Source organism: Molossus molossus, unplaced genomic scaffold (assembly GCF_014108415.1).
Source record: "Molossus molossus isolate mMolMol1 unplaced genomic scaffold, mMolMol1.p scaffold_m16_p_14, whole genome shotgun sequence".
NCBI lineage: Eukaryota > Metazoa > Chordata > Mammalia > Chiroptera > Molossidae > Molossus > Molossus molossus.
The window spans coordinates 24432510-24448056 of NW_023425349.1; the positions used below are offsets into that span (position 1 = coordinate 24432510).

The 15547-nt window shown below is 45.3% G+C and overlaps 1 pseudogene; it reads left to right on the plus strand.

Annotated features, from left to right (window-relative positions):
- Positions 1 to 351: 351 nt before the first annotated feature.
- On the plus strand, positions 352 to 717 carry LOC118630045 (annotated as a pseudogene).
- Positions 718 to 15547: the final 14830 nt, after the last annotated feature.

Here is a 15547-nt window from a genome sequence, read left to right on the forward strand (position 1 = left end):
GTGAGAGACTAGCATTTGTCTGTACTCTGCAGTACCCTTTTTTCCTGTGATCAGAGGATCCCATTAAGTTTGTCATGGCATGGTCAGGATGGGAGAGGCTTTGCTGCAGTAACGAATGATCCCCAGATCTCTTAAAACAAAAGAAGGTTATTCCTTGTTTATGCTAGATGGCCCTTGTGAGTTGGCCGTGGCTCTGCTCCACACAGTCTTCACCCCAGGATCCAGGGTGATCTGGTACATTGCTGGTCTCTCTACTAGAGGGAGAGAGCAAGGCAGAGGACATATTGGCTCTTAAAGATTCTGCCTGAGTTGTTGTAGTTGGTGCTCTGTGCATCCTTCCCTACCACCTCCATGAAGTGGTTGTTTAAAGAGGACCACTTGCTGGAGCACAATGTGTGGAATCCATGAAGACCCTAGCAAAATATTCCGACCAGGTTCCTGTGACAGTGGAAAAAGTCTCAGGCTCTCAGATGGTTGACAATGACAAACAGAAGTATCTTGTTCCATCTGACATGACTGTGGCTCAGTTCATGTGGATCACCAGGAAAAGGATCCAGCTTCCTTCTGAAAAGGCAATGTTCCCGTGGATCTCACAGTCCCACAGTGCAGCCTAACTATGGGACAACTTTAGGAGTGGGAAAAAGATGAAGATAGGTTCTCACATTGGCCTGCAGTGGAGAGAACACATTTGGCTTCCGAGGGCCAGTGCTGGGCTAGGAGCACCACACCTGTTTGGGTATCTTATAAATAATCATTAGTTTTCAATCACTATACCAGAGCTTCTTCATGTAGACCTATTAGTGTGTTTGTAACTGGATCAATTTCTTAATATATTGGAAAGTTTTTGTTCCCTAAATTATCATACAGAATTAAAAGAAACATTCTGCCCGAAAGCGGCATGTCATCTGCTTGCATATCATCGGCCAAACAAGACCCATGGCCATGTAGGAGTCCACAGGGTGAGGAAGTACAATCTTCCTGCTGGGAGGGCCAGTAATTTGGCTGAGCAGTCAATCAGTTTATCATGAGACATTGATCCCTTAGCCACAGGGTGGATAGGGAAGCTGGGAGGTAGAAACCCTCCAGGGGTCATCTTTGGCATGAGTAATCTTTCATATTTACCCGTGTGCTGTACAAATATTATCTTCTTCTGTACCATGAAGTCAAAACAGTTGGGTAGTCTTAATTCTCACAAGAATTAGGGTACTAGACACTATTAATTCAAGCCCAGTCAGTAATACAAAGGCAGGACTGGGATTTGGAGTTTTAGTCTTCATACCCAAAGTTGTGTTGGCTCTCAGGGACACTGAGTAGGTCAGCAGAATCTGTGACCTGAACCAGAGCATCTACACACCTCTTCTTTTGGCTTGAACTGGCTCATTGACAGGGTTAGCAGTGACCACACAGGCTCAGTGATAACCAGGAAGAGTGTTGAGCACATATACACTACAGATTGTATTTTTTCTTTTTATTAAGGCTCTGGAGACAAGAACATGACAACGTTTTGGCAGCTGGGACTGTAGCCATGTGTGAGGAGAAAATGATTTGCATGAGCAATGCAAAACCACCTGGTTTATTGCAACTGACTCTGAACAAGTTAAGTGAATCAAATTCCCAGTTGGATACCAGAAGCAGCTAACTTACACACACACACACACACACACACACACACACACACACACACAGAAGGAAAAAGGAAGCCCAGTGTCTGCATCCCATACAAATAAACTACCAAGGAGCCTCTTGCCCTCTTGCTCTCACTCCCAGGCCTTGATTTTCCTGGTGAGTCTGTGTGACTCCTCCTCCCCTGGCCGTTTGTACCTGGGCTTCCTCACCCCGCCGCGGACACTCTCTAGAAAGATGTGCAAAATTTTGGGTCCAGTCTATTCTTGTTAGCCTTTACCATGTGGATAAAGGCAAGGGTCTCTTTGTCATGCACGGGTATGTTCCTGAAGTATCAGCTGACAGTTTCTACTAACTAGCCCCTATTGAAGCCTGGTCTGGTCTGCAACTTGTACTGTTGTTTGTAAAAAGGTAAAGGAATAAACTTCTACCAGGTCTAAACCATGGCATTAGGGTGGGGCGGGGCTCCTGACTATACCAGCTTGGCCGATCCTCACCTAGTACACGGAGCCAACGTCGTCATGTGGGGTCTTGGAGGCCATGGTTTGGGGTTGGCCCATTATTCTAAGAGCAGTGGGAGAGTCATTAGCAGATTTCAAGCAGCAAAGCAAAATGATCTCATTTATTCTTTAAAAAGTTCCCTCTGGTTATTCCATGCGTCTGTGTTCTCTGTCTCAGGTTCCTAATTTGTAAAACAGGAGTCTGAGATAGAATTTTCCACCCTGCTTATCCCCACAAAAGGCTCTCCTTTCCAGGCTAAACATTCCAGGTCTTTTAACTGTCCTCCACACAGTTAGGGCTCTTCACAAGCTTGGTTATCCTCTGTGGAATTTACATGTGGGCAGGTCCACTGGAACTGGGGTACCTTTCAGACCCAGCCTAACACACTCTCTCATGGTCTGTCCAACCTGGGGTAGGAATGGGGTTGCCAGTCCTCTTGTGAGATCATTTTAGTCATAGTTTCGCTGCAGAATCTCCTTGCTCCATCCCGAAGGTGAACTGTATGAAATTACTGTTTGCTGTTCTGGAGCTGTTCCCCTTCATGCCCATCACACTTTCTCCTTGCCACTGGTGACACCAGAACAGAAAAGACCAGGGGTCCTCGAAGGGTATCTCCTCTGAGATGGTCTTGTGATAAGAGATGGCCTAGTTGGGACTCCAGGCATCATCTCTGCAAGACAAGCATGTCCCTTTGAAAGTGGCTACAGAGACAGTCTTTGCATTCAAATCATTGAGAACTTGAATCTTAGCTCCAAAGAGAACCATCTGAGAAGGGTGCTGCCGATGGGCCTGAAACCTGATGGGGAGTTCTCATACAAATGATCAGCTCTGTCTGGAGTTCAGATAAAAGGTCACACCAGCTCATTTCGATAGGAATGATAACTTTCCAACTGGGGTAACAGATAAGTGCTTCCAGAAACAGCTGCTTTGGACAATGAAGCCACAAAGGGCGGCCTCAAAGAGAAGGGGGAAATTGTAGAAGACAGAGAAGAATTTAGGTCAGCCAGAATGGGGCCCCCAAAAAAGTCAGGTTCAGAAATAATTTAACAGATAGGGATCCAAAGAATATGTGGTTTGCCTGACAAATGACATTCACTTTGAAAGTGAAAATGAAATTGGAGAAAGCAAAATTGCTGCATATTGGGTCCCGGAGATTGAAGAGAAATACCAGGGGAGAGAGGAGTTGTAAAGCCTTCCTAGTTAAGCACAGAATTGGAATGAACAAATTTTGGCTCATAAAGGGTCAGGTGAAGATCATACAGATAATGGCTTAATCCCAAGCAGCTCCAAATGACGTTCATTAGCAGAGGAGCGCAAGCCTTGGCAAGCGTGCCTGACCAGACTCACGCTGCCCTCTCTCAAAACTGCTCATTCTGGATGGAACTCTTTAACAGAACAAGACCACTTAATTTAACAGTTAAGCCAAGGAAAGATGGAAAAAGGCTTTTACCCTGAATGTCAAGGGGCCCCGAAAGAGCTCTGTGGTGTGTGAGGGGGAAACGATGATGCACGTTGAAACTGAAGACGCACTTTGGGGTTGGTGGAACCTCTCCGTTGCAAATAATGATCCTTGGCCACCAAGCACAAGGCACATGGACTTCTGCCTAGGGACATCTGGGCTTTATTCTTGGTCTAATGAACGGACTCTCCGTGAGACTGTTAGATCAGACACTTCATCTGTGTGAGACTGGTTTTATCCACTCCCGGGACAAGTATAATCGTATTTACCAACCCCTTTCTACTTCCACTTCACAGAAGTAAAGGTTGGCACGGTGCTTTCATCAACACTGACTTCTCATTTAACCCTAACAATAATTCTTCAGGGGCATGGTCGGCCCCATTTTATGGATGAGGGAACTGAGGCCCAGATGTGTTCAATGACTTTCCCAAGGGACAAGCATGTGTGGAAGAACCAAGACTAGAGCATAATTCAGTTTCAAATATAGGGCTCCTTCCATGACCGCATAACCATCTGTTTAACCAGAGAGAAAATTGTGAGTGTTTCTTCTGGGATACAGTCTATTGTGGTAAATGTATGGCTTTTGCAATAAGTCCACTTAGGTCCAAATTCCAGTTTTGTCATTTTCTAGTGGTGTCACATGAGCCTTAGCATTTTGTTAATAAATGGGAAGCAAAATGGTGCCTCAGACATGAGATTATTGTGGATTCAATGTCCACAGAGTATTTGGTGCATCTCAAAGCAAGTGCTCAATGAATGGAAACTTAGCCATGGGAATGTATTGCCAGAGAGCTTGACAGGAGAGTTCTTAGGAGGAATGGCTCTGAAGTCTGATGACATGGGTTCAAATTCTGACTCAGCCATTTATCATGAGTGACCTTAAGAAAGTTATTTACCTTTTCTAAGCCTCAGTTTCCTCATCTACAAAATGGGATAAATAATGGTACATATCTCCTTTTGTGGCTTTGAGAATTAAATCAGATACTTGAAGGATGCCTAGCACATTGTGAGTGCACCAGAATTATGCTCCATCATCATGTTGTTGTATCATGGATGTTTATTAATGAGCAGGAAGAAGGTTAGAGCCTTGTGAAAGTGAATGGTTCCAAGAAAACCAGGACACACGTCCACAAAAGGTGAATCTAGGGTGAAATGTGGGGTTGTTGGGACCTGAAGCGTGTTTCCTCTCCATGATGCTTTGTGGTGACTCCCATCTCTGTCTCAACGCTATTATGGCTGCGTGGAATTCTTGCCATAATGTTTTTATTTTCAGCTCAATCCCTTAGTTTGTTGACTCATTCCTTCCCTTCCTCATACATTTGCCCACATGTTTGTTTATCCTTCTATCCTGCAAGCATTTCTTGTGTATTTCCTTGGTGTCAGGCCTTATTTATTGGGAGTGTAGCAATGAATCAGACATGGTCATGCCACTCCAGAACCTACAGTGTACTGAAGGAGATGATATGTGTATAAATTCCAAAGTACAAGGGTCACTGTAGAAGGATGGTTAAGTTGAAGAAGCAGAGAGACCATCTAGAAGGGGACTCATGAGGGAGGGACATTGAGGTGGATGTGCGTGGGGAATGGATGGTCCAAGGAAGGTACCAGCATAGCTAAAAGATTAATGGAGCTCAAAGGAGACATGCTACTTGGCCTGGCTGCCTGAGCTCTGACCCTTGCTGTGGGCAGCCCTTTGAGACAGAGACAGAAGAGAATAATGGGGCAGGGAATGCAAGAAACAGAGAATGCATGAGTCAAATAGACAGAGGTTCACATCCCAGCTCCACCTCACACTAGCTGGATGGCTTTACTTCTTGGAGCCTCAGTCTTTCCATCAACAATATGGGGATAATCTAGCCTTTCTCAAGGTGAGCTATGGGAGCTCAGGTGAAATCAAATATATGAGAAAATCCTCCTATAAGACAGCTCTTGCATTGGAATGGAAGCCAGGACATCACTTTTATTGCCAGCCTGCAGTTTTATAGGTCTAGTGGTAACAACCCACTGTGACACTGTCCAAGAGCTGGCTCCCAAAGGATCTCATCTAACTATTCCTGTTGACAACTGACCTGTCACGCACAGTGCACAAAATGGAAACTAAATGGTTAAGTCAGCTTTGGAGATGCAAATTGATAGTTTTCTCCTCTGTGTTCGCTTCTTTCCCCTCATTGAGGCCAAGAGGAAGCTCTGTGCTTTCTTGCCCCAACGGAGTTGGTGATAGGATAGAAAGCAGGAGTGGCCTCCAAGAGCCTTCCCTTCCTGGCTTTTGTTTTCAAAAGTCTAAACCCACTGAGGAGCTTATGCTGGGTGTGCTTGAGAGAGGGGACAGAGAGATCCTGTTATCAGGGAAACCCTGAAAGGGAGACCACAACAGGGATCTATGGGAATCAGGGAGAGAAAGAGAGGCCAGTGGGCTCCATGAGAAGGGGCAGAAGGCCTGCATGGCTCCAGACTGGAAAAAGATTCCTCTGCCCCAAGGCAGCAGAAGCAATGGACCTGTAGGGACCATGTGCCATTTGGACAAAGGGTGTCCCGGGCTAACAGTACAAACTGATAACTAATGATTTCAGCCAAGGGAGGCTCCCAAATTTAACAGCACTACAAAAAGTCTCAGTACTTTCACGCTGCAGGAGAAAGCCCCAGGAAGGGTGAGGTTGAATTCCTCGCAGCAGGAAGAGTGGGGGCTTGGTTTTAAGACTCGATTAAAAGAAAAAATATAAATGTGATCTTGCTTATACCCTTGCATGTGTGAAATGAGATCTGCACCTCCTCAGCTCTACTATATACAGGCCCACACATTTTACTCGGAGATGTGTTTGGGGATATTTTATTTGCATAATCTGTTCAACTGGCTATTTGCTTAAAGCTAAGTAAAAAAAGTATGTGCTTTGTTCCACATATAACTCTCCTACCATGACGTCACAGAAGTAGTCACTGCACCTGCACTCTGGTAAATGTGCATCCCTGGCAGATGTTTGGGTCATTCAGACCATGAGGAAATTCAGTTCATCAGAACTAACAGGGTTCAGTCATCATAAAGAGGCTGCTCTCAGAGTTCTCAACCTGGCCACCTGGGGAGTTGATGTGTCACTTATATCCAACATTGGCCACTTGGAGAAGTGAATTACCTGTGACTAGTGGGGAACACTAAAATAATAATGTTATCTTCATAACTAAAATAATAATGCTGTGTCAATAATGCCATATCCTTGTGGAAATACCTGCAATAGAACAAAGGCAGAACAGTTCGATCAGCTGTTCAAGGAGATAGAAGTGAAGACTGTGGGGTAGATCTTACTGAGACACGGATTTTCTGTAGGTCTTCTTAACTCGTTACTTTTGATCTCCATTTACAAACATAAAGTTCTCTTTGCTTTTCACAAGTCATATCTGGTAAGTGGGCAGGATTGCTGAGAGGGTGTGGAGAAGTGGATCAGGACTTGCTCTTTCCTAACGCCATCTCAGAGGTCAATATACAGGCACTCTAGTATTTTTCCAAAATGGACAGACCTTAAATGAGTGGACTTTGATGGTGTTGGTCCATTACCTGGGCCTCCTGCTGGGTAAATGCTAGGGATCACTTCTCAATTTCTATTTCTTTCTTTCTTCAAGATCCCAAAGTTCTCTGCCTCCTAGTCAGTTTCTTAGTAACAACCTTCCTTCTATCATTCCTTGTTTAGGTTAAAGCTCTTTCATACCTGAGAGTCTGCTAGTTTACAGCTAATTGTTGGCAATCAATCCCATGATGGGCCCAGCCCTTCCTCACCCAATCTCAGTGAGAGAAGGAAAAACACTAGACCAGATCATGGCCTAGTCAATCACATGTCTAAGCCTCAGCTGAATGGATGCTGGGGCAACAACATAAGATAGAGAATATAGGAGCAGAGTGAATATGCTGGGGAAGAGACTGTGCGGAGTCTTGAGTATGTTGAAGTCCTGATAGACATCCGGGTGGAGATTTTCATGTATAGTTAGTTGTATATATTGATCTGGAATTAAAGGGAGAGGTCTTGACTGGAGAAACTAATTTGGGCATCATGATGTGTGCACGGATACAGTAGAAGCCATGTGAGCTGGAACCATGACCCAAGAAGAGGATACAAAATGGGAAGAGAAGGGGATCCAGGACAAAGTCCCCAGGAACATCAGAATTTAAAGAGTGAGCAAAGAGAAAGGGTCCAGAGAAAGCTACCAGCAACAGACAATGTAGAAGGAAGAGAAAGACCCAAGATGAGTCCTAGTTCAGAAGACAAAGAAGAGTGTTCTAAGAGGAAGGATGTGGTCAACCTTGTCAAACGTTTCACATAAATCAACTAAAGTAAAGAACTAAAAGTTCACAGGGTTTGACCCAGAGGAAGTAACCCTAGAGGTGAAGTGATAGAAGAGACAGGCTGTTGAAATGTTCACTATTTCAGGAAGACAATGACAGAATGCAAGAGTAGAGGGGTTATCTCTAAAAGAAGCTTTCCTTCCTAAGGGGCCACAAGAGAGAAAATAATAATATATAAAAATATATTCAATTTCGGAGGCAAATGGGAAGGATTCTGGGGGGATTTACATGTAGAGATCTCTAGTATGTGAAGTAAGAGGTGCCGGGGCAGGGGGAGAACGGCTGGAGCACAGGAGGAGAGGGCTGGTGGTTTGGATCAAGTTTGTGAAGAATGGAAGGAGTGAAAGGAATAAGAGATTGAGGGCAGGTGGGTGATTTTTTGAGGTCAAGATTTTAGAGGTAGACATTGGAGGGCATAAATGTGAGTTCCTGGAATGGAAGAGAAGGCTATGGAAATAGGTTAAACAAGACTCTGGAAGTTGAGATTCTGGAAAAATCCTTCAACAGATCTTGAGGGCATATGAGATGGCAGCAGGGGTTGGGGGTGAAGAGTAAGGCTGTGAACCAGTGCCAACATTCAGCAAATGTTGAGTATCTACTTCATGCCAGGCACTGGATGCCATGGTGTCTAGTAAACACAGGGGATGAATTTGAATATAGTCAGTGTGTAAGAGGGGTGGGGCTAGGAGACAGTGGTATAGCCTGATATTATGACTCACTGGAACAGGAAGGTCTTTGAATCACATGGGAATGGGAATTTTTATACACAGCAGTTGGGGGACTAGAAGAATACTAACTCCCTGGTTGTGGGGTATGTGTTATAAGGGTGTGGTGGTGAGGACTGTAGGCAGATGAGCAGTCTTCCCTGGAGAAGGCTACAGAGAAGCAGAATCATTAGGGACATACCACGTGCCTATCCATGTGTTAAGTGCCTGAATAATGACAGCATTTGGCCCTGTTCTGAGGGTCCTTGGAACCTTTTGGGGCACCCATCTGTGCCACCAGACCTTGATGGGTTTACTGTTTCTCTCTGCTCTGTTGGCTAAGGCCTGCTCACACAGGGATAATGAAGGTCTCATTTGCCTTCAACAATATGGTGCCTTTCTGCATAATTTACATGTTTTCTTCAAGGCTCAGACACTAAGTAATGGGGTAACAAATTCTGGTGCAGGGTCTTGCTACTGATACATGGAAGCCCAGACTGTGCCTGTATACTTCTGTGGTATCTTCCAGCACACATCTAGAGAAAGGTGTCTTTCTATCCTGGTCTTGGCAGGCACCTGTTAAAGAGAGAACTTGGACTTCTCTGGAAGACTGGCCGCATCTAAGCACAAGCTTTATGTTGCTGTCACCTTCTGAAATTCAGCTGTAGTCAGTAGATTTATAAATATTTTCTAAGATAGAATCTTGTTTCCAGTTTGTTAACACATTAACAACCACTTATTGAACACGTATGTGTGTCAGCCACAGTACTAAGGATTTACATGAACTATTTATTTTAATCTGCACAGCAACTAATGGAATAGGTGCTGCTTTTCTGTTTTCTTCTTCTCTGTTCTTTTTAAAGGAGGTAACTGAAGCTCAGGGAAAATCAGTTGTCCATGGGCACAGATCCTGATGGAGACAGGATCATACCGAGAGCCTGCCCTCTTAGCCACGACCACGCCTCTTTCTTAGGTCTTCTATTCCCTCCATCATTTGGCATCAATGTATTCATAGTGCTTTAGGTCTCACAAATTTGTTCATTTGGCAGTCTTTCACTGAGTACCAAATCTGTTGTAGACCCCATGGGAGGGGACCTCAAGGAGTATAGGATTGCTGTAGAGTAAGATAAGGCAAAGAATAGAGGTCTCTGATGCTATGGATGGGGACAGGATATAGCCCACAAATGCTGTGGTGGCCATTTTCAGGAGTTTGAACTTTATCCCATAGGTGATGGGGAGATATTTGAAGATTTCAAGTAGTGGAATGAACATTATGCAAACATATATTCACTGCCCATCTCCTGTGTGTCAGATATCCAGGAAGGTGATGATGTAGGAAACAGGTGAAGCTACTCAGGTGCCTAGAATTTAAGGACTCGTAGAGTAAGTGCTTCCTCAAATTTTGTGTCCTAGCTGCCTGGCTTTCTTCACTCTAGTCCGGGCCCTGGAGGGTGCTGTAGGGGAGTGAAAGATGAATACAACTTGATCTTCACCCTTAAAGCATAATGAACTAGGGCGGGGGGGAGAATAGACAGAGTTACAGTTAACCACTAATGCAGGGCACTGATGAAGGAGAGACTCTAGGAGTATACGGCATCGTCCATGTTCCTATAGGAGAAGCTGAGAACCTAACGACATCCATGTCCTACCACCCTTCTCAATTGAATCCAACATCAGATATCCCCAACAGCATTTCGCAAGTCTCTTCAAGTGAGTGATGGGATTTAACTAATTCCACTTGCTTTTTCTTATTGACAAGGTACCAGCCTCGGGTACAGTAGGCCTGGAGGCTGGTTATGGAAATTCCTACAACACAGATCCATCTTTGGTCACCAAGATCCATTAGGATTCAAAGCCAAGCTAGCTAAGAGCTCAGCTGCTTGGGATGGGCATGGGGCAGAGAGCAGCTCCTGGACTGGCCCAGGTTTTGGACAAGGATCCTCGGACAAGACTGAGGATCCTCCAGATCTTCCCATTCTTTGGACTCAGACTCTGAGTCCAAACTCTAGTTCACTGCTCTTTAGGAATCACAGTCACCTTCGCCCCAAATAAAGAGCAACTGACATTCAGGCTACTTCTGCCTTCATATCTTCAACTCCAATAATCCTAATGCTTCGACCCTTTAAAATTAATATATAGAGGGGGTTAAATGGCTGAAGAGCAAAACTACATTAAATTCCTGGAGGTGAGGGACACTGTTGGCACAACACAGGAAATAAAAGATGTTTTCTTTTTTCCTCAGTATTCATAGAATGGGAAATCCATGTGCTGCAAGCAACATGTATGGTGTAGTCATTATGAAGTGGAAAAAAAATCCAGAGAAGCCAAGTTACTTGTCCCAGGATGGTAGCAGAGCCAGAGCAGGACCAAGTCTCTTATCCCCCAGACCAACGCCCTTTCCACTGCACTGTGCTGCTTTCCATCATCTACAGACAATCAAAGCTGGCAGCAGACGTCTTCTCCCTTCCTAAGAGAGTCCCAACCCCACTGCATTTATGTCCTGGGTTGGGTCAACATTCTCTCCGAGTCCCCAGGGAACTGGCCGTTGACTGTCCTCAGGGTTGATAACGGCAGAGCATTCTCTCTCTCTGCCTCAGCCTTTACAGAGCAAGGTCTGCAGGGATTATGTTTCACATTTTTCTCTATGGTTTTTTCCTGTGTTGTGTCAACAGTGTCCCTCACCTCCAGGAATTTAATGTAGTTTTGCTCTTCAGCCATTTAACCCCCTCTATATATTAATTTTAAAGGGTCGAAGCATTAGGATTATTGGAGTTGAAGATATGAAGGCAGAAGTAGCCTGAATGTCAGTTGCTCTTTATTTGGGGCGAAGGTGACTGTGATTCCTAAAGAGCAGTGAACTAGAGTTTGGACTCAGAGTCTGAGTCCAAAGAATGGGAAGATCTGGAGGATCCTCAGTCTTGTCCGAGGATCCTTGTCCAAAACCTGGGCCAGTCCAGGAGCTGCTCTCTGCCCTACTCCTATTCCAAGCAGCTGAGCTCTTAGCTAGCTTGACTTTGAATCCTAATGGATCTTGGTGACCAAAGATGGATCTGTGTTGTAGGAATTTCCATAACCAGCCTCCAGGCCTACTGTACCCGAGGCTGGTACCTTGTCAATAAGAAAAAGCAAGTGGAATTAGTTAAATCCCATCACTCACTTGAAGAGACTTGCAAAATGCTGTTGGGAATATCTGATGTTGGATTCAATCGAGAAGGGTGGTAGGACATGGACGTCGTTAGGTTCTCAGCTTCTCCTATAGGAATATGGACGATGCCGTATACTCCTAGAGTCTCTCCTTCATCAGTGCCCTGCATTAGTGGTTAACTGTAACTCTGTCTACCACATCTGGCTCCCACCTTCTAGAGGATAAATTGTGGAGCTGTAGCTCTTCAGTGCCAGATGGTAGGCAGGTGTCTGTTTCTGTATTTGCTGTGATGTGAGAGGAGTAAAAGAAAAATAATGATGTTTGAGCCAAGCCATGTAGGCAGGCTGGCTCCTCACCCAACCTCCCTCCCTCACTGTTCAATGTGTGTGGTTTGTCATGGGACCCTCAGCGTCTGCTACCTGACCCACCCTCCTCAGTTCCACTGGCTGTTTCCAGGGTTATTCCCGAGGGAAGTCCACGTGTTTGCGGAGTCTCTGTCTTTGATGGTGTTTTCAACTGTTGCTCTCACAGTTCTCAGTCCTCGAGGTCTTCATTGAAGCCAACCAAGCGTGTAACACTTCAAAAGAAACGTTGCCACATGTAAGATATTTAACACCGCAAATCCCCTCTCTGAGCATAGCTTCTGTCTTTCCACTTTACGCGGAGTCTGTAGCACTGAGCGATAAAAGAGCAGGGGCTTTGGGGTACAGTAGAGATGTGGGGCCCTGGGCAGTGGCCAAGAGAGGGTAGCAGCACCTGCCTGGAGAGGGGATGAGAGAATTAAGAGGGGATGTCTGAGAAACACCCTCGGTCTCAGAAAGAACATGTGGGCTCCTTTTTTTCCACTGGTAGTGGCTACTTAGGTGAGTCCCCAACCTCTGCTTTATCCCAGGTAAGTCAATCATGAGAAGTTCTACCTTCTTCTGTGTTTGGTTTAGGCCAGGGCATGTGGCCTAATTCTGGCTGATGAGACACGAGAGGAAGTCTGCTGAGGGGCTCTTTCCTTTCTCCTAATAAGAGACACAAGAGACAGTCCCTGTTTTCCTCCGGATGCTGCGCTCTCTGAAGGTGACCTCTAATTCCAGCAGCCATTTTGCTATTGGCCAGATGAAGCCAATACATAGAGAAGATGAGAGCCCTCAACGCCCTCATTTGGTGATGCCCTACCTGTGAACTTTTTGTTATGTGGGTCAACTCACATATTTCCTTGTTATTTAAACTAGTTTTTGATTTAGGGTTTTCTGTTCCTTTCGGCTGAAGGAATCCAGATTGCTAACCCTCCCATTATCGGCTCCCACCCTAACTCATCAGCCCTCCTGCTCTCGTGGTCCAGCCAGCGTTCCTCCTGCTGGTCCCCTCGCTTCATAGCCCCCGGGCCCCGGAGCCAGCTATTCCAGCAGCGGGACACCTCCCGCCAACCCCTACGCATGGACATTTGGCTCTTTCTGCCTAAACAAGTCCTGGTATTGTTCCTGTACCCCGCCATCTCCAGGGCTGCAAGTGTTGCTGGAGAAGTATACAGTCACGCCAGTGGCCATCTTATAAGTCCATGCTTTCTTTCTTCCTGGCCTCAGCTGCTGCTCCAGTCCATCTAACACCTTTGCTATTTCTGCCTCCACACAATCACTCATGCTGTTCCTACCAGCCGGTGTGCCCCCCAAAGCATTCTTTCTTTCCCATCCTTCCAGGCCCATCCCCAACCTTCCCAGAACCCCATTAGAGTACCCCCTTTCTCTTCAAATCCAGGTCACCCCTTAATATAGTTATCTGCCCATTACTTTTATCTTCTCTCGTGGACTCTAATCTTCTGAGACATGAAGAGATGCACAGATACAAATTAAGAAAGAAGCAAAAGATAAAGACCAAGGGTGCAGGTTTTAAATCAGCCAGACTTGAGTTTGAAGATGGCTATGCCACTTAATAGTTAAGAGAAATGGGGAAAATTATTAAATTCTGTGCCACAATTTTTATCTGAGGATGAAACTAATAATACCTACCTAAGGCAGTTGGGAGGATTATATGAAATAATTATATAAAATCCCAGGCACATAGTAGGCTCTCAATATTACTTTTTCCTCCCTCGTCACCATAAGTCTAAGAAAGTGTATCCTTGTTTCTGCTAGTCAGATGTGTATGTGTGTGTACACAGATCCTTTCCCATGGATATCAAGTAGTCTGTAATGCTATAAAATAAATTCATTTCGGCAACATTCAATCAAAAATAAAACGGTCGTGTCTCCTTTGTCCAGCTCACGGAGGCTGACAGAAATTCAGCATTCAGTACACACCTTCTGTTGGCCAGCTCTGTGCTACATGAAATGATACACAGAGCAACTGAATATGGAAATAAGATTCCCACCATGATTCCTGATATATGTGGGGCATCACAGACAGTCAATGCTTCTGCACGCTGGATTGCCTTACTTAGATGTTATGCTTGCGCCCTCTTCCCCACAGACAAAATCAGAGGAGACTATGACATTTTAAGAGTCTTGTCTGTTACTGCAGTTGAGTGGTTCTCAGACTTTCATGGTAATAACAATGAGTTGGGGGCTTTCAGTATGGGCGGATTCCTAGCCTCACCCTTGGCGCTTCTGCTTGGGTAGGTATCGGGGTGGCCCAGGGCTCTGCATCTTTAGCTAGCATCCAATCCGATCCTGATCTAGGTGAGAAACACTGACTGCTGGGTTGTGAACAGTGGCAGAGAAGCTGGTTCTCACAGGAGTGAGCACCCTGTGACATCCCAAGCTGACATGGCTAATACTCAGAACATTCACGGGGCTGCGGCAGATGGACCTCAGGGTCCTGCAAGTAACATGGAAACCAGGGATCTTCTGTCAAAAGGAGCCTTCCCGGGGCCTGGAAGGTTCAAGGGGAATGGGTTGGAATTAATACGGAAGAGCTTTGGCATTGGTCCAAGAAACAGGATCTATTCTGGAGGTCAGAATGGCCTGTGATCTACCTAGGAGTGAGGTGGGCAGGTGAGCTTGGGGTGGGGGAGGGAGAGGTAATCTCAACAACCACCAAGATCTGGAACCATCAGGGACAATGGAAACTTGACAGTTTTCTACTTCAAATAAACATGTATTTGTTCATTTGCTTTTGGACCTTCCTTAATACTTTGTATAGTTCCTGTTGAAAGTTTTAACTCAGTTTGGAGGAACAATGCTGGGTGATGTCAGTTATTAGAGGTGGGAATTGACTAATGACTACCATTCGTTTTATCGAATGCCTTTTTGGGCCAGGTACTTTACACATTATCTCTAATTTTCACAAGCACATGATAAAGGAGGTGTTAATAGTCCTTGTTTTTTGGATGAGGATTAGAAGATTCAGAGAATTCAAGTAATTTGCCTGGGACCACACAGCAAAGAAGAGGCATGCCCAGGGTGAGCCCTTCTTTCCTTTTCTTTTAAATTATTTTTTGAAAAATTTTAATCCTCACCCGAGGATATGTTTCTACTGATTTGAGAGAGAGAGAGAGAAACATCGTTAAGAGAGAAACGTCTTCAGTTGCCTCCCGTATGCACCCTGACCAGGGATCGAACTCACGACCAATTGAACCCACAGGACAATGAGCCAATCAACTGAGCCACCTAGCCAGGGCAGGTGAGCCCTTCTACTGGAGGTTCTTGGTGCCTCCTCACGCTCATGCATTGGAGGGCTTTATGCTTCAGGAAAAAAACCTCCTAAAACTCACCAATCCAGCCTTGCTAGGTACCGGGCAAAGAAAGTGATTTCTGAGACCGGCGAAAACCCAGGAAGATTGCTCAGTCCTGCGCGCG